This window comes from Anopheles bellator, chromosome 2 (assembly GCF_943735745.2).
Source record: "Anopheles bellator chromosome 2, idAnoBellAS_SP24_06.2, whole genome shotgun sequence".
In the NCBI taxonomy this organism is placed as follows: domain Eukaryota; kingdom Metazoa; phylum Arthropoda; class Insecta; order Diptera; family Culicidae; genus Anopheles; species Anopheles bellator.
In genome coordinates, this window is record NC_071286.1 from 22,604,984 (window position 1) to 22,624,542 (window position 19,559).

General features: G+C 48.0%; 1 protein-coding gene across 1 annotated transcript in view; it reads left to right on the forward strand.

Moving 5' to 3' along the window:
* The window catches only part of LOC131210988 (protein couch potato), a 92,738-nt gene that overhangs the window by 841 nt on the left and 72,338 nt on the right, over positions 1-19,559 (forward strand). The gene's annotated exons all lie outside the window — the stretch shown is intronic.

Consider the following 19,559-nt stretch of genomic DNA (forward strand, 5'->3'; position numbering starts at 1 on the left):
GTGTTTATCAGCTCAACAACAACAACTGGACGAGTTCTAATAAGTTCAGTCGTAGGAAAAAATGCATAAATTTAATTTAAAGTGAACGATGAGTTTCCTTTTTTAAACTGAATTGTTTAACCAGGTACCATATTCCAGCAGACTCCCTTGTGTTTTTTTTCAACCATTCAAACTCACAAATGTACGGCCACTTACTGGGCCATCCCATTCTCATCTGCCAGCTACACTAGCAGCTCCATAAATGGAGAGATTAAATGGCGGACCTTTTACCACGGCGTGGCCCATGGCTTCAGTTACCTGGGTTTTGCGCGATTTGGCATTCATAATGACAATTATGATACGTCTTGCTGACCGGCCCCGACACTGATCTCACCGTCCCGCCTTACACCGGCAGAGCGGCAACGTGTAATTCAATCCTATTTTTAAAAGATCCATCCGTCGGTTACAATCGACTATAAATATTGGCGGCAATACGGCGGTGGCGGTGGCCTGCCCCTGCCCTGCTGCCCGGTGGGGTGGACATCTTCGTCGGCTGGTGGTGTCGTTGGTCGTTGAAGGATTGAAAAATGGTTCGCCAAAGGTTGGACGCAACGCTGCTAGGTGCACCTTGGGTGCAATGGGCGTGATTGTAATTTTAGAAATGCCTGTCTCGCTTTTGCGCCAGCAAGATGGACACACGTAATCGGACCTTCGATTTGCAACCGAACGGCCGATCGGCCGGTGGGCAGACTTGGGGGTGCAGCAACCGGGCGGTCTAAGCTTAGAATCGTCCCCCTTAAGTTTTATTTCGTCGAACTCTGCGAACCCGTGGACCAAAGCGACAGTTTCTGCCGGTGCCCAAAATCATCCAATCTCCAAACGGGTGATGAATTTTTCTAAACCAAATGATATTTGCATCAGATGTTCCCGACGCCGCTCTGCCTTTCTCTTTCTTTCCCTCGCCCTTACTCCGGCTACCGACCCTGGCCGGGAGGTGCTAGAAAAGGGCTCGTTAGGTTAGGTGTTGGCTAATTATAAATCGTCTCAATTTTCCTTCTCCGATGGCGTGCTGCTTGTTTTGTTTGCATTGGCAATCTCCGGTACTGGCGGTGCGGTGGTTTGCAGTTTGGAGACTGCAGACACGGCACGCGGGACCTGCTGCGTGTCCACTCACGCGTTGTCAACAGCGCAACCCCCAAAACATGCACATGCAATTGCATTCACCTCAAAGCAGTTGTCAAAATGGTCGAGAATGTACGGCCGGACCGATATGTAGCTGTCGTTTGGGCTGAGTGTATGTGTTTTGAAGGTGGCAAGCCAGCCGCATCACACCGATCGTATGTCGGGATGTATCGGGTTGGCTTACGCTCAAAGGCCGCCGTGGAATTGGATACGCGAGGACTGTGTGTGAGGACGTCGCACCGTGTAATGCCCGGGAGTTGATCACGGAAAAGGTCTCCGCTCTTCGTCCGTGTCGGGTGTGTCTGGCGGATGGCATTGACTTGCGCGCGATCAACTTCCTTGCGTAATAGGATCGGGTGCTCGCCGAACGCAGAGACAGGCTGCTTCTGGCGTACCAAAGGGAATGGATTAAGTTTTCCACGACGGAAGGTTTTGAGAGAAATATTCAATACTGTTACTGGTTAACGTTTCCCAAGATTTGTGGAAACCACGCGATGGTCTGGTGCCATGGCGATCATCATCCCCTCAGCCAAGTGCCCTGCTGTCAAGGGTCGTTGAGATGGTCGTCACCTAATCGATTTCGATTAGGCGACGTAGAGTAATTGGTACAGATTATCGTCGGTACTGTGTGGTGGTACCGCACAGACCACGTCGTGTGACGCAAGCTCTTACCCCGACGACACCTCTCGTTCCGTACCTTGGACACCTCTTGGACTTGGATCTTTAATTTTCTTGTCAATATATAATCGGACAGACGCGTCGAGTCGGGCCGGGCCAGGGGCATTAATTCCTCTGTGCTGGTCAGGGAATGGGTGCTAAATACTTCATAACGTCAACGAGGGTTTAGTTTTCTTCCCGTTTTTCTTTTCTTGTGGAATTTTCTTCGCCAAAGAGAAATTAACTCGGACGAAGCGAACCGCGTAGCGCTTTTATTTTTAACGTGGCGCGAATCAACCCCAGTGGGGGGACTCGCCGGACTTTTAGACCTGCCATGTTCAATGGTTCAGTTCGACAACATTCAATTAAAGATTAATGCGGTGCACCAGCGATGCATTTCGGTTACATTGTATGATTGTACGGCACTCCAAACGGGGCATGTGTATAAATAATTTCTGCAGACGACGAAGTTGGATGTAGGTTTGAGAAATTGTACCCCTGACAGCCACTGGTGCTGGTCAACTGCATTCCATGGTAGCATGGTTAATAACAGTTGGCCGCATCGATGGTCGCAGGCTCGCTGGTCATAGTTGAAAAGTGTATTTTTGGTACCCTCGATTTCTGACAAGACTAATACGGTACATGTCTGGAAGGCGATTTGATCAAAATCAATAGCAGTATCAATCATCTGCTCGGCGTGGTTAATGTAAGAGCCTGACTTGAAGATGGGTCACTCTTCTTGGGATCATTACTTCGAGTATTAACAGTAATTAGAAGCGCTAGATTGAGTCCACCGAGGGCTATGCGGGTTGAGAAATGCCATATTAATAATTAAATTTATTATTTAAACCATTACATTCCGTTAGTCGGTACCATCATGTCAGTCAGTTTATTAATTATTAATTTATTTCTGCATTCACTCCCTGCAGTGTAACGGTTTGCTAATTGCACTCAGTAAATGGTAATTTATATGTGAAATGTTAATTTTATGGTTGACTTTTTCCATGTGTTAACCGGAGTTCGGTTCCAATCGATTCAGCATCGTTTTCGTTTCATTTTTCAACGGTCATTTACATGTTTGAGATAATTCTAAAGAAACGAGTTTCATCAATGTTTCTGGAGATTACCGTTTAATGCCTACCTTTGATATTCTCTGAACACTACCCTTGGCACGTTGCGTTCTTAATTACAAATGAAAGTCTTCAACAAACAAGTGCGGAATTTATTGTAGGCGCAACTGAAGTAACGGAACTCATTATGGAGTCACTCATAAGCGGCATCCCGCTAGATTACTTTGCGTTAAAGTGCCTTCCTTCTTTCGCTGCACCACAAGCAGGCTTCTACGTCAGAGACATTTGAACTGCGTTAAAACGAGTCGTCGGCAGTCTAACAGTCCCTGGGTCGTGTTCTGAGAGTCGCGTCGAGTGAATGGTGCCGATGAGATTAAGCGCAGAGGTACATTATCCTTGACTTCCAACTCCATATCCATAAAGTGGGCAAATAAAATCCAATGCAATATGGATGAGCTGCCAGTGCCGGCGGCGCGCCTTGAGCCCAAATTACAGGACGATGAGAAAACATGTGGTTGGCTACAATTTACTCAAAGTGTTACGGCAGCGGCGGTAGCGGTGGGACCCTGCACCCGTTGGCCAATAAAAAGCTGATCACATTCATCATCCACCCGAAAACCATCCATCACATTTTGGGCTCTCCGGGGTAGTGCGGGGAAATGCAAATTTTATGAACTCTTCAACGCAAAACGGCACCGACGGACCGATGGAGGGCACCGTCCCGCCGTGTCTTGTGAGTGTACAGTTCGCCCATAGCCCATAAACCTCGCAGCCCGAACGAAAAAGGGGTTTCCGACGAAGCCCAATTCCGTTTTACGGGGCTGCGGGAAGGTTATGGTTGATACGTAGCCTACTCGCCTCGTGTTTTCATTGCCAAGTGTTATCCGAGGGCGCACCGTCTGGCGCAAGGAGTAGTAGGTACCGCATGTCTGCCCGGAATCTTAGGTCGCGCTCGAATACGCAATCAATGGCGCACGAAGAGGAGCTTGTATCGCGGCGCAAGAAACAGTAATTGCTGGGAACATGTTTCAATCCTCCTTGAATCACGAGTCAGCGGTCCGTGTCAGTTGTCTAGGACTGCACTGCGGACGGAGATCGATAATAGTGACTGCGATTGTGCACGGACAGTGTTGTTGGATTCCAGTTTGCTGATGGACTGATTAAATCCATGCGACTTATCCATGTTCCATATTCGTTCATAATAATGTTTGATAGCAGTAAAAGATGGATTTTCTTTCTTTTAAAGCTTATTTATATCATTTTAGTTACATTTTGTTATTTTATGTTTTGTTGTTTAGCTGCAATAGATAATGTTTTATTATTTAATTTTTGTTTTAATTTCTTATACACTTGTTAGACTGTATGTGAAAGAATTTTTAATTTTACTGCAATTTGTTACGGTTTATACGTGCAAAATATTTTTTTAAATTTTATTTGATTACATGCTTTAATTAGTTTACCATTACCTTTTCTTGTTTAACCATTTATTTGATAACATTTTTGATTTAATTGGTCTTACTTAGTGTTATTTGCTACATTATCCGTTCCTCTTTTGTAATGGTCCTATTTTCATGTTCCATCCGGGTTTTGAGTTCCTCGACTAATTCGATATTCCACTACGGTTTAGTCTGTCAGCTTATTATTCATACCCTGGCAGGGCCGGCGTTCCGGGAGCGTGTGCCGTACACGCGTGTGATATGGTTTTGCTCTAGAAAGCTTGGCAACTGCCGTAAAATCCATGAAGCATATCAACGATAGCGATTGCCGCAGCAATAAGGTGGACTCCATAACGCTGCGCTTCACCGCGCTCTCTTGCGGTACCCAGCCGGGCAAAATGGTGCTCTGGACGCCTTGCTGCCCACTTCGCATGCAAAAAACTTGATCGTTCTATGTATCGACCCACTCCGCCTACCCAGGGCCCAGTATGCTGGTGCTGGAGCGCCGCACTGGTGCAGAACCAGTCCGGTCGGCAGCCGGTCGGTGTGTTTATCGACTGCCGGCATGCCGGCGACGTTCGCTTTTCGGTCCTCGGACATATGCTGTTAATTATTTGATACATGTTTAATGATGACGTTTATGTTGCTTCGAGTAAGTTTAGCGAGCTACTTGCGGGCTCGGTGGATTACTTGTTTGATCGCTTCCCGGGACTGATTGTCGCGCCAGCGGATGGTTGGCATCGTCAGCAGGGCGACCGGGCGAACGGAAGCCATCTTGGTGAACGGACGGCAATGGATGGCGTCAGCTATTTGGTCCGGAACCCTGACGGCAGCTTGAGTATGTGGGCTCCTTTGGGTTTGGTTTGAAGCCCCAGCAGCTGTGCATGATGTTGTGATGTCCCATCCCGTTGGCAAACAGACGGCCAGAGACTGCTGACATGGAGCAAGTAGAGCAAATAGTTTTCCTAAGAAGCACACTATTTGCCGAGCCATTCAGGGGATGGAACAATCACGATCTAGATCGATGATGGTTGGCAAGTTATTGACATGTTTGTACTTGCGCCAGGGTCTCCTACGCTATAGCGCAATCCGTTGACACAATGTTGCGTTCCACAGAAATAAGGAGCTTCTAGATGTAGGGCCTTAGAAATACGATCGCGCAACTCCCGTTAGGGCTCAGCTATACAAACCGTTGATTAGAAACTTGTGAGCTAGCGAAATTTAAAGCCGTTCAAACGAAACTCCTAATCTCCAGAGGCCCGACACACGGACGTGCCAAGTAGACGTTGCGCAAACTTTGTGCTGCAAATTATCTTGTGCCGAAAGGAAAAATAAAATGGTAAAGGTGCCCCATTCGTTGGGCTCACTCATTCGTAAAGCTCTCATGGCAAATGGTTTTGCGATAAGGAACACGGAAAAGCCTTCTGGCCAGCCCGGGAGTCCTGGTTGGTCTGGAGCCAGCCAGCACCAAACTTTGGAATCGAGCAGAGTGCGGAGGTTGTAATGAAAACGAATATCCTATCAGTCGCTTCCGGTGTCTCGGAAGTCGAGGGTCTTCTATGGTCCAGGGAAACAGTTTTGGAGTCCGACTGGGGCGAGTCCAGGGATCCGGGTATTGAATGCAACGATTGCGACACGCCGAAGAACACTACTCAGCTATCAGCAGCACCGGTAGCAGTTAAGGCGGACACACAGCCCCAGATAATGGTGAGTTTTGTGAGTTGGGTACGCCGGTCCTCGGACCTTCTAAGCCGTAGGTGTTGTCTGGAAACGTCCGAGAAGACGATTCGGAATGTTGTAATGGGCGGACGACCGGGCGTAAGGTTTGTTCGATTGTTTGTTTGTTTGCGAGTTTATTTATCCTGCCCGGGGGTGATTGGTCCGAGCCCGAGGTGGTAGGACCCACCCGGGGGGGACCACAAGAGCTCGCTCTCGATCACTGCGATGCATTCAATTCGTGTTTCCCGTTCCAACTGCAGCCAGTCGGGCGATAAGCACTGCGCTGTGCTCCGTTGAACAATTTTCTTGCAACGTTTCGAAACGATGCTTCTCGAACTTTGAAGGTACGGTGTCTTTCCAGATCGAGAAAGTTTCTTGCGTGATGCCTTCACCGGCAAGCGACCTACCAGACGACGACGAGTGGCAAGGACCCGACCCAATGATGATCCTACGCTTTCAACAATATGCTGGGACCGGTTGCGAAACGGAATCGAGAAACACTTTGTTGCATAACAGCTCAACAGCCAGTCGGCGGCATAATAATATTTGTCGGCAAAGGAAACCGCACCGGCGAACGGTCGGACCATCATCGGAGAGTTGCTAAAACCCCATCAGAAATGGAAGTCAGTGACACGCAGAGTACTTATGGTGTGTTCGGGTGTGTGCTTTCGGGCCGCCCAAGACACCTACTCTCTCCGGACGGACTACTGGCAGAAAACAATCTGCCCTCCATCTGTTAGGTCGTTGGAGCCGACGTTCGTTGTTTCCGAAAGCGGCCCCTATTGCCATAAACTTAAGCCCGGTGCCTCGCAGTGTGGCCAAAAGTATCCTTGCTTCAACCCCGAACATAAGACGAAGCGAACGGGCCGGCGATGCATAATAGCGAGCCGGTCTCCGTTTGCTCAGCAGACCGTTTGACCGACCGACCGACCGACTTGGAGCATTTCCGCTTCGATTTTATTTTCTCTTCCCGGCCCACAACCTTCCGGATGTCCTGTTTTCTTCGTCCCTGGCCAAACGCTTTGCCGTAACACCACACTCCGGTTTCGATTAATATTCAATGCCACTGAAATATGCAACAAACGCAACAACATCAATTGGACCCGGGGCTTAGTGCGCAGGGGCAAAGCGCCGCGCCTTTTACACATGTTCCTGGGACGATGGTTTTTTGTTAAGGATCATGCATCATCCCCCACCAAGAGCAACAATTGCGCGTAGACGGAGCACATCTTGGAATGCAAAATGTAGGCACCGCTATTGTTCGGAGAAGCATGGCAATTGGTTTTTCCTCTTTAGGTTATCGTGAGGGAAGTTGGAGAAACTTTCTCTAAGTTTAAGTGGCTTGGCGATGGTTTCTTCTTTTCGACCACTCGAACAACTCTATTGGTAATTGTATTGGTGATGGGGGAACTTTGCATTATATGCAGCAAAACCATATTAAAATTACATTATTAAAATGAAGCTAAAATTTTACAAGAGAAACTTGGCGCTTCCAATGCACACATGCATACATCTATAATCAAAAAAGTACCCGCAAAATTTTGCTATTAACAACTCGCTTTGCTTTGCTTGTTCGAGCGGTTTCCAGTGGCAATCAAATCGGAGTTCTTTTAGGAACCAAAAACTATTTTTCAAACTTCGGATGTATATAAACAACGGAGATAGAATATTGTAAATATTTAAAAATGGTACCAAGAATTATAATTCAAAATAAATAATCATTAATTTGATTGATTTTTACATAAGGAAATGTCTTTGCGAGACAGTTTAAGTAATGCGGCTTTTCAATTCATTGAGCCAAGCGAATGCGTACATCAAAAACTCGTCACATTACCGAACCGGGACTGTGGTCCTGTGGCACGTAGAAGTTTCTTTATAATTCCAAGCGTCTTTTCCTATGATTTATAATGCAGCAAACAATCATAAAACACTACGAAAACTATCCTCGCCGAAACTATCCTATCATCGAGGATAAACACAGAACTTTGGTGCAGTTTGAATTATTAATTCCTGTCTTGCCGTTCGAGAGCCGGAACTGAAACGATGCTCGAAAAAACTCGACAAACTCTACAAAAACGGACACCCGTGTGTACCCTCTTCCCGGAATGGGTGATAATTTCTGGAACCCGCCTTTCTATCTCTCCCTCTCTGGCTCTTCCGTTTGAACAACATTAGTCATCAAATTATCACGGAGCAGCTGGAGCGGCCAAAACTTTATCGGTACTGATTCTTCGGGCTTTTTGTCCCCCGAACCCAAGGGCCTCGGGGCTCGTAGCTCCGAACGGTTGAGCTCCCCGATGCAGAATCAAATAAAAGCTTACAAACCATTCGGCCGGCCCGGTTTTTGTGTGTGACCAAGGATTTTGCCATTTTTTTGCGACCGTTTCAAAATTTTGAGAGCAACCAACCCGAAGAAGGGCTAATGAAGGCAACTTCTTGCTCCGTTTCCGTATTTTTAAACGAACGTTGGTTTTTTTGCTCGATGTTTCGGGTTTCCGTTTTTGCAGTTTGCAACCAAATTATGTTGAATGTGATAAAGTGGGTGCAATTAATTCTTTGATGTTGAAACGTTCGACCATGAAACCGGGAACTGGCACCGGGAGAACTCTGGAGCAGTCATCACGGTAGCGTCGAAGGATAGTTGACGGAATGGAGTTTCTTAATTAGTTTGATCGTCTTGAAAACAGGTTTCGGGCAGCGTTAGTAACAACCGTTACCGTCCGTTACCGTTACCGTTACCGTTATGGTGAATGGAGCCACATGGTGGCCCGTGAGATGTCGTACGTCCCAATTGAAATTGTTTTATTCCAAAGTCCTAATGCAGCAGCTAGCATGTTTTTCTTATTTTTGATGAAATACACAAAGTAACCTTCAGGTAATGAGTTGTTTAACTTAACAGGTGTGTATCCCACAACTTCGATTTTTTCATTCAACTACCAAATCCTGCTCGTAAATCGAACCCGCCGAACAGCGCCCGGTGGCTTCGTCGGAGAACCTCTCAGTTCTTCCAGCGGTAGTGGTCCCGAATTTGCCCGAATTCAACTTCAACCTCTTCCGCGCGAACAACTTCCGGCATCGTTTTCCGTTTCGTTACACACTTTCTGCCTTGGGCCTCAAATCCTCGCCCAAGGAAGGCAAGGGATTTGTCGCGAGGATTTGATAAATTGGTGGCTGGGATTTGACTGGGTGGCGCACCGGGAACCGGGCGCGGCACCCATGGGTCGTCAAGGCCCGGAGGAGAACCTCGAGAAGTCGTTCCGGTAGAAGTGCTGCTGTCGAGCTTAAAGTGTTTCGGTTCCGTTCGCCATTCCGTGGAAGCGGCCCGCTCAAGAGTGATTGGTTTACTCCAAAGTCTGTGAAATGAGAGACGAATTGTACGAGTTGGCGGTCAGGGTGTCGAGCGGCAGGCGCGAAGGTCTGTAAGAGGACCCCCTCCCCGGGCGAGGTTTCGGATTAGTGCTTTCGTACGGGCGAAATGATCCGTCTTGAGTTTCGTGTCGTATCGAGTTTGCGACTGAGATTGAAGTGGAATCTGTACGGAATGGTTTTTCGACCGGCGTACAGTCGTGTCCTTGTTTTCAGTCCCCGTTCTTCGTCGGAGGCGAGCTTACACCATTTCAAAAAGTGTACTTACCTCAAGGACGAAGAATATGAGACTTTTATCACCTTTGGCGGGTCTCGCCGGTTCAATGGTGTTGTTTTTCGCGCACAAAACTTCTTTTCCTGTTCCTGGCAAACTAATCGCAACGTTCCGTACCGTGTCGGAGGTTGATTAATTTCTCACCTGTGCCCAGCATCCCCACGGAATGGCCACGTTGTCACAATTTTTCTCACAGCGCCGGCACCGGCGCCGTTGGCCATTAAGCACGAACGTGCCTCTAGTTGATCTGATTGAAGCGAAGAAAGATCGAGCGAAATTGAATCGTGCCGTTGGCGGACGTGGTAAGAAACCCTAGTGTATGATGAGGTATTAAATTTTGATTGCCGCTAAAAGGGTGTTGGACGGCGCGATTTGAACCATCTTCCACGCGTAGTATTCCCCGCGGGGGACGCCATTGCACCGTGACGCTCCTAGAACGTGACGTTGCGATAGGATGCGAAACAATCCCCTGGCTCATCTACATTCTTGTCAAGGTGGGAATGAACAAAACAAGAAGTACTGCTGCCCCGTATGCTAACAACGGTCGTAGGCAAGCGCCGGAGAGGCCACAAAAAAAGATGAAGGCAACTTCGGCAACTATCTTGGGAGCCACCGTCTTGGCTCTATCGCGGGCCGCTCGGTACGAATGGTTCATGGCTCTCGGAGGATTAGCGCAAATTTGGCAAACGATATCTCATTGTTTTTCATGGGTTTCAATTTTAGTACCCCACGCGGCCACAGCAGCGGCGGGGCAGGGCTAACCGACGTGCCAACAACGGTCGTTTCTCCGAGGCCGTGTGGAACGGACGTGCACATTTGCACCGTGTTCGCTCCGGAGCACATGTCCGGAAGGTGTGTTGGCAGCCGTCGGCACAGGTAAAACTTTGTGCGGACGCGGCCTGCAGTTTGCCGGAAGGGCCCGAAGCGTCGTACGTCCTGAGCGACCTACGGGCCCATAAACACCACCATCGTCCCGTGGTCCGGTGCTAAAGTGCAACAAATCGTGCTCCGGATTCTAGCCTCGCCGGTGGCTAACGTGGCGCATGTGGTGCAGATTTTCGCCTGTTGTTTGCATATTCATGTTGTGTTGTTTTTTTTTGGTTTTCCTTTCTTCGGTCCGCACATCGCCCGTAAAACCTTCGGCGATGCAGTTTGTGGAAGACCTCGGTGCCTCCGGTGTTTCGGTGGGTCGGTGGGTTTCGATCGCCGTTCGGAATGTCGGATATTTTCTTCCCGGAGGCCATCACGTTACGTGGCAGATTAAATATTAACACGCTCTCAGGGTGTCATGGCGGGAAGGTGGTATCAAGCCGAAGGTAGCCGAAGCTCAAAGCACCCGGTTGTAGGTTGTTTATGGTTTTTAAATTTTAAACCCGCCAACAGTTTGCTGTTCCGGGCTCGGGGCGTTCATTCTGTAGCGGTTACGGTGTCGATGCAGATCTTCTACATAATGCACCCATTTCGAACGTAAAAGATGCCATTAGTCAATCTAAGGTTACCGTCTGGTAAATGTATCCTTCAAGTATCGAAGGCGGCGATATTGGGATGCAGTTTAGAGCAGCATGTTGGAGTAGGAATCGTTCCAATGTATCCTGGGGAAGCTATCATCCGATCGATAAAATGCATTCCGCTGCAAAGCATCATTCGAATCCGTAAATGTTTTGAAATTTTATTTCTTTTGAGGTTCGAAACTATCGTTTCGTCCGAATATTTAATCAAATAACATTTACAAACATCGGAATGTTATATTTTTATTATCTTCTTTGATCAGTTATGCTATTGATGCTCATTAAGCCTCTTTGATACCTCATGAAGATGGAAAACACGAAGGTCCGTTCTCAGTTTGGTGGGTTGAATAATGAAGTTTCAATGTTTAGTTTCACTGATACATTCTTATGCTAGTTTATGTGACATCTTGTTGGCTTTCTATTTTACTAATAAATCCGCACATACTAACCCAGAAAATCGTCTACTGAATATGAAGTATGTTCGATTGAGTTTAAATTAAATTTCAGTTCGCTTTACTAATCGTCAGCTGCCAGTCAATTTTAAAAGAGACGCATAAGCTGTTCAATTTTAATCGAAAGATTCATGAACGTTCAATAACTTTGTATTACTTCGTACTACTTTATAATACTTCATAATACTTTGTACTTTATAATTCAGCAAAATCAAATCCCTTCGTCGGCAAAAGTTGCTGTCAAGTGCCGCAATCCCGTGTGGCACAAGCTGACGCAACGGACGAACCTTTCTAAATTATTCACTCTCCGTCCATCGGCATCGCCGAAATTAATCTCAATTAGAGTGGACCACTTTACTCACTACCGTGTACCTTTTCTTGTAGGTTACCGTCCGCCCACCCGTGTGCCAGTTTCGGAAATTAATTGAGTAATGAAATCAGAAAGTTGGATGAATTTGGGCTGAACGAACGAGAGTTAATCCCGTGTTCCCGATTCGGCCCCGGGAAGGATCCATTTTCGCCACTTACTCTTCAAGAAGTGGCTACTTAAGCCGTAGGTTTGATTCGGGACCTTAAGAATATCCTGCGCTTGAAGTTCGGAACTACTTTTTGCCTACCGAGAACGAATCTTAAACGATCCGATTCCTAAAGGCACATCGGGATCCCAAAGCCGGTATCCGGTTAGAGTCCGGTAATCCGGTAGAGTGGTGCTTGAAAATTCTGTTTCCCAACTAAAGTGCCCAAACAATAATTTCACGTTGCATCATGTGACCATGTCCGGGACATCATTTTTGTCCAATCTCTTTCCCGGGGCGTTCTAGGAAGCGGCTCGCGTTTCTTAGATGTCACCGTAAGAAGTGAGCCACCTAACCACTAACGGCCGGTTTGCACTAATTCCATCCACTTTCGGTCAACTGGTGCTTCGGGTCCCGGGCGAACGTCAACGTCAATTGCATTACTCTCCCGCCAGGACCACGGACAACCACGCACACTCACACATTGCACGTTTGGCTACAGTCTCGACTCCGTGGCGCTGCGTTCCCAACAAAATCAATACTCCCGTAATGGGAAGGATGTGTTTTCGTCCGGCGAGGGTTGCGCTCGAGCGCGACGGGAACTCAATTTACGCCGCAGAGCCAAGCACGGAGCGCTTACAGGTGATGGGAAAAGTTTCATAAGCTTGCGGTGTTCCAGTAGGTGGACATTGGGTGGAAAAAGTTCACCGAACGACGGGCGATGTCAATGCCAGCGAGTGAGGCGAACTTTGCGAAAAGTAATTTCATTTTCCGCACTGGCCCGGGGGCACACTTCCCACGGAGAGCGTGTTCGCGATTCATGGCCGATGAGTAAACAGCACGAGTTCGAGGAAGAAAATTGGTTATCCTGACAAAGGTACTAATATGGAGCCCATTTTACGTCGAAGGTGCGTCCATTTTTCTTGGAACCGATTCAAAGTTGGCATTCTTCAATAAATCTTGATTCCGGTTGGTCAGCGATTGTGTTGCCACGATTGCTGCCGTAATAAAGAGAATCATCATTTATCATCACGGCGTAAGAAACGCACCGACTGCATTAGATTGAAAATGACGTTCGTTCGTTGCACGTCGCTTTGGGTGCAACTTTTGTGAGAGGCGCCCATTTATAATACGCCGTCTCGGGACCGCCGAAGAGATATCCTGCCGCACGCGAAGCTAGTGTCGCAGAGCAGTGCACGTAGCATCCCCGGCTTCGGCCACGGGATGGTCACTGGGTGGTCATTTATCATCACATGTAACAGGAATAACCCTTCTGCACGGAACGATGACATTGTCGACCGGCACTCCCAAGCAGGGCTGTCTCACAAGACATTTGAGCGTCCCATTCTTCGGACCTTCGGACGGGCCACGAGACAATTTTCCGCCCCACACGGTGGTTAACAGATAAAAATGGCGAACAGGCAGGTGCCTTATGGGGCGAAGGTAGGTGAAAAAATCATCGGTTAACCCACGGTGCCACGATGATCGTGACCAACGGGAGGGTGGCCCTCTGGCAGGGTCCCGCAGTACCCCAGTTCCCCGTGGAAATTTGCATGAAAATGAGCAACCCATTTATTTTGTCATTATTAAACCATCAGTTACTGTCGTTTACCGGGGGAGCGCTTCAGGCTGGCTGCAGAGAGCCACGAAGGATTTCGCACGTGTCGTCGGGCATTCCTCGCCTTCCTTTGCTGCGGTGGGCAGCCCGTTGCCTAGACGAGGCAGTAAACAAAGCTTGCACGCTGCAGCGAGCTTTATCCTGGGTTGTTTCTTTTTTGGTTTCTCTCCCGCATTCTCGGGTCCGGTAACCGTAAGAAGCTTGCCTCTGAAGTTAACTAAGGGCTGCCCGACGCGGTCTTACTAGCTTCCCGGCTTACCGACCCGGCCAACGAGATGCGAAATTTCAGCAGGCGAACGAAAAATGAGGGTGAAAAAAGGCTTGCCGAACTGGAACGGACAAGTTTTGGAATAAACTTCAACAAGCGTTACTTGCTCTGCGTCACTTCCGGGACCCGGCACTTTGGGGGGGAGGTTGTCGCCGCTCCGCACCGAGATGGAATCAGTTCAGGCGCGCGCCAGAGGAAAAGTTTGGCCAAGTCACACCGACCGGAACGGTGCTGTCGGGTGTTTAAAGTGTGTTTTGGAGTGTTTTGCCCGGAGATGTATTTCCCGTCGTTGTCCCTTTCTCGTTTTCCGATTTTACTTTCTCGCTCCCGAAGTTTCCGAAAGAGAATCTGCTTAACGGTACTTTTTACAGCATTTTTTACTTATGTTTTACAAATTTGAATGTTTCTGTTCCGCGAACAACCAGTCAACATCATTACGGGGTACTACGCCTCGAGTTCGTTTTGTTAAATTGATGCATATTTAAGCTCATCATTAAACTAGTTTTAATGTTTTTTCCCCTTTTTTTAAATTATCACATTTAAACGTTACTAATTGTGATAAAACATTTAAAAGAGAGGCATGAAATGTTACATTTCCAGCAAAAGAGTTGAGTAAGGAAAAGGTAGTGATTAAAGTAAAATCAAAATGAGCTAGCTAAGCAAAACAACTAAATTTACATTGCGTTCCAATCATTAGTTCTAATGGTCTAGTTATTTAAGCTACTAAATTATAAATTTAGATAACGAGTTTTAAAAGGCTCGTCGCAATGAGTTTTAATTTTAACTGTCCATTTCAACACAATGCCATTCTTAAAATAGATTTGAAACTGACACTCCACTTCAGGCGTGTATTGCGAGTGCTTTGTACGTCATCAGGTTCCAAGCGCAAATTGTCGTGGACGTGGGATCGCATTGTGCGAAATACTTTTGAATGTTTTCTTCCCACCTGTTGACGGGGGTGGTAGATTTTCGCATGTCCACCGTGCCTATGCCACCCTTACCGGACACAGCCGCCCTAAAGGTGATAGAACACTTCTCTTATGAAGCGAGAAAATTTGCCCAACCCATTTCGGGTTGACCAGAAGCTTACAAATCCACTTCGGTTCTGTGGGGCTTGTGTAAAGCGCGTGTGAACAGCAGAAGTGGCGCTGCCCGCTCCTCTTTTCCCGGGACGGACTGTCCACCTCCACCTTCCATGGCCGCAGAAACTGCATGCGATGATGTAAGCGATAAGCCCATCCACAGCCTACAGTGTCGCATTAGTCGCGGGTTTTGTCCTCTCCGACCAGCAGTGTCCAGTTGTCGACCGGAGCGCCCCTCTCTAATGGACGAGATTCTCCCGATCGTCGCCGGTCGTAGGTAGGTGTGGTCGGCCCGGTATGCTGGGGAGAGGGATGAGTGGCCCCTCCGTCCCATTCGTGGGCTCGTGAAACACGAGATTCTATTTACGAGGTCATTAAAGTCCGCTCGGTCCGCCTGGACACTCGCTCTCTCTCTCTCTCTCTGGTGGGGTGGCTCCGAGCGGGAAAAGAGAGACAACGTTGCAAACAATAGGCAATAATTTGTGTTATTGCGTTCATTTGGTGTTTTCGTGTCACCATCGACATTTTCCAGCGAACGTCCGTCTCACACGCTGCGAATGGCCGCGCGTTGCCAACCGTTGCCAGCTTTGCACTGTAAAATGGCGCTCGAGACCCCCACCGAGACTTCCCGCGTGGTGCGCCATTATTTTATTGCCATTCGAATGGCCATGGCGTTGGCCGTGACAACCGTTTTACAGGTCGTTTACGTGGCTCCCAGCGTTTGTTTTAAGTATTTTTGTGTTTTGGAAAACGTACGGCGACACGGGAGTTCGGCCACACGGTGTCACACCTCGGTTTGCGAGTTGTGGGCATTTTTCGAACGATAGAGAGCGACACAATCGACGTTCGGCACGTTTGTTGTGGTATCGTTATTTTTTAAAGTGCAGCTCTACACGCATTTTATCTTCCGCGCTGTTTGCTTTACGTGTAAATTAATTTGTATTGTTTTCTTTTTTGTTTTGTGTTGCATTGTTTCTTGTTTTGATCTACTTGTTTTATTTGTTTGATTTTGCTCTTTATTTTTGTTATTGCTTCTTTTTGATTAACATCGTTCTGTATGATGCTTGTTGAGTCCAACAATCGTGGGCGTTGTACCATTTACTGGCTCTACTACGGAATGTTCGGAACGTTCTGCAAATTCCTCTCATTTGTGTGTAATTTTATGTCGCGTCGGTATCTCGGTAGCTTGCACCATTGCGATCTATTGTTTATCGGTTATGGTTATACTCAGAATTGCTATTACCGTTGGCTCAACGTGTTCGTACGCTTTCCCGACGAGTTAAGCATACTCGTAACGTGTACGGGAGCGAGCCGATGTCTGGTGGGAACCGAATGGGCCATCCAACCTTCGGGCGACCTTCCCGTAACCAAACGGCAGCCGTGGCACCTGGGCCGCTCGGTGGCCACGTGGTCCCGGTGCCGTCTGGTTTGTCATTTTCGTTGGTGCCTCGACGGCCCCATCGTAAAGGTTGTGTCGTGATCACAGGGGTTTTATGGTTTTATTGCATGTCGATTGATTTTTCCTCGACGGCGGCCCCCGTGTGTGCCGTGTTTCGCTGTTATCGCACGGCGTGGCCTTTTTTCAGCACGCACCAGCATGTGCGTAGGGCAGTCTGTGGCGGAGGAAAACCCGGGCCGGAAAACGAAGGGTCAGCTAGCCCCACTGCGTGCCGCTCTGTCGTTGGGGTCCTCAGGGTGGAGTCCATAATTATACTATCGCGCAGTATCGCATTTGAATAAATATGCTCCCCAATCTCCAGCGGACGGGCGAGCATGTCTCGGACTGGGGCCGCTATGGCCCCAGCAACATAGTACACTTTGCTGGGCGTTAGCGATGTGTCGACTGCCAGCTAACAATGACTAAGTGCTCTGCCGTAACGATCACTCACTTTACGTATTCCAATCCGCAGACGTTTTCGGGGTTCAGACATGGATTGCCCTTTACGGGACCCCTTTTCTGAGCCATGGGAATCGTAGCCGGTGCTGTGCGGACTGGCCGGCGAAAACGTTATGATCGATACATTAGGCCACACACATTAACAATACATAAAACTGCCGAATTTATTGATTGCCCGATCCCATTGGCGTGTTGTTTATAATGCCGTTTGTTTTGGTCTCTTTTTTCTCTTTATTTACAGGTGAGTTACAGCGTTACAAAAACGTCCCACGAGAGAAGCTTTTGTGGCTCCGTGGCGTAAGTTGAACCCCGCCGCTTTTTATGACTGCTTTATTTATCGAACCGGTGGGTCTCCGACTTTTGCTTTACGACACGAGTTTTAACGACCTGTGACTGTGAGGGCATTCGCTACAAAGCCAGTAGGACTATTGTTAACATTGGTCCCCATTGGGACTCAGGGTGTTCCAGTGTTTGGAGTGTGTACTAAATTTTAGCACAAAACTGACATGATGAAATGTTCGCCACATTTCGGTCCGTGTTGGGACGGTGTTCGGTTCGGTCGAGGAAGAGTTTCGGAATATTGTGTTCCAATTTATGAACCCCAACAGACGTATGTCGTTCTATCCATATTCCTGATTAAAGACTTATGCTAGGTAAAGTCTGATAAATTGATTATTTGAATGAAATTGATTAATTCGTTGAAATTTGACTTTGTTCGGATCATTAAGATCGGATCAGGCGTTCTGTTGCGTGCGACATTATCAAGAGAATTTAGGCACCCAGATTTATTGCTAAAGAAGACAGTATTATAAATTATAGCATAGTTTATTGAAACATGTCTAAACAAACAAACATGTCTCTGTACAGTTATAAATATCTTCTGTTCGTTCAATCGACCTGTGCCGGTTTTTATTCCTGTGACAACTAGTTACCGCTGGCTGGCAGTGTATAGGTTGCTTCCGGGGCTGTAACTATCAACAAAGCTCAACAATATTACCAATTGCAAACGTTTGTCGTCATCTGGCACCTCTCTGGCAGAGATTCCAAATTACAAACCCCATTCTTCGACATAGTACTCGGTTGGCGTCACTAGCACCATCGTATCTGGTGCACTTTCGAGGACGGATCGTTCCGGTTTGTGACGAGACAGTTAAAGTTTCAACAACTATCTTCGCAACCGTGAGGTGGTTGTTGCGCTATCAGCCGTCAGCATCGTTACTCCGACCACTAATGACACCATGGCGAGACTGTCCGTTTGCCCGCGTCGCCACAGTCGAGTGCGTACGGTGGAGACGTCCTGGGGAGTTATTATTTGTAAGTTCTGAACTACCCTGGATACCGACAACGATGATACCCTCGCCCCTCAGTGGTGGCATCCTGACGCAGTGGCCTTCGCTTACCGGAAGCAATGCGTCGGAATGCAGCACACGGGGTTCCGGACCGGAGGCCAGAGCCGACCAAGATCGAGACGATTTGTCGCAGTATGCGCCAGTATTGCTTAATTGTGGTCTGAGACCCTCACCGTTGCGTTACGTCGAGAATGATGAGGTATGACGGTGGCTGCTTACTTCTGGAAGGCACTTGCACTCCTCCACTTGCTTGGGGAAGTCCAACTGCATCGAGTTGAGCTTCCTGCAGCGCAACCGGAATTGTGGGACGGTAAAGTGTGATTGTCATTCCACGCGTAGCTCGAGGGCGCAAGAGATTCGGTTAATCAATCCGTCAATCAGCCGGTCGCTACGGTCGATTTCCTTTCCTCCGAAGGTACCACGAAACCGCAACCTCAGGCTTTCAATTTCACGGTCCTTCGGTTGACAGATGCTGCCCAACGATGGTCGTCGGGGGTAGCATCCCGAGCGTCACGAGTGGACTCCGGTTCAACAGGATGTAACATGGTTTCCGGTTGTGCCTTGTTTTCGTCTAGCTCAACGGCCGTATCTTCCGAGTGAGAGGTTGACCGTAGTTGACAAGTGAACTATGGCGCAAAATGGAGGACGGATATAATTTTGTTTTACGGTTTCGGGACAAGGAGACAATCGATTTTTCGCTCAATTAACCAGCCAGTTCCGGTCCTGATTAGGGTTCTATTTGGAGACCCCAAAGCAATGCGGCACAGGCGTCGTCTAGGTGTTGGACTTTGGGCTCGGGTATGTCCTCCATGGCGGATTCATTTACTTGTTGTAGCGCAATGCTGTAAAAGCCTCGGGACAATAAGGAGGGAGAGAGAGAGAGAGAGGTCGGTGGAGACCCACCAGTAATGTTCCAGAACGAACCGTAAGTGTAGCGTCCCAGTAATTGCGAATGGCCCTCTTCCTGTCTGTTGACACCTTCGCGCCGAACGTGATGCGGCACCACTGGCCGTTCAGTTGACTGGGGGCAGACAGGACGTTGATTAATGAGTGAGATTATCGGCGAGGCGCGGTGCTCGGTAATATTTAATTGTGCGCTACAGGATGCCGCGGTTCACGGTGCGGATTATTAGACAGCGCTCCCTGCCATCGATCGCGGGGATTATGCGTGTTTGAAGCATTATTCA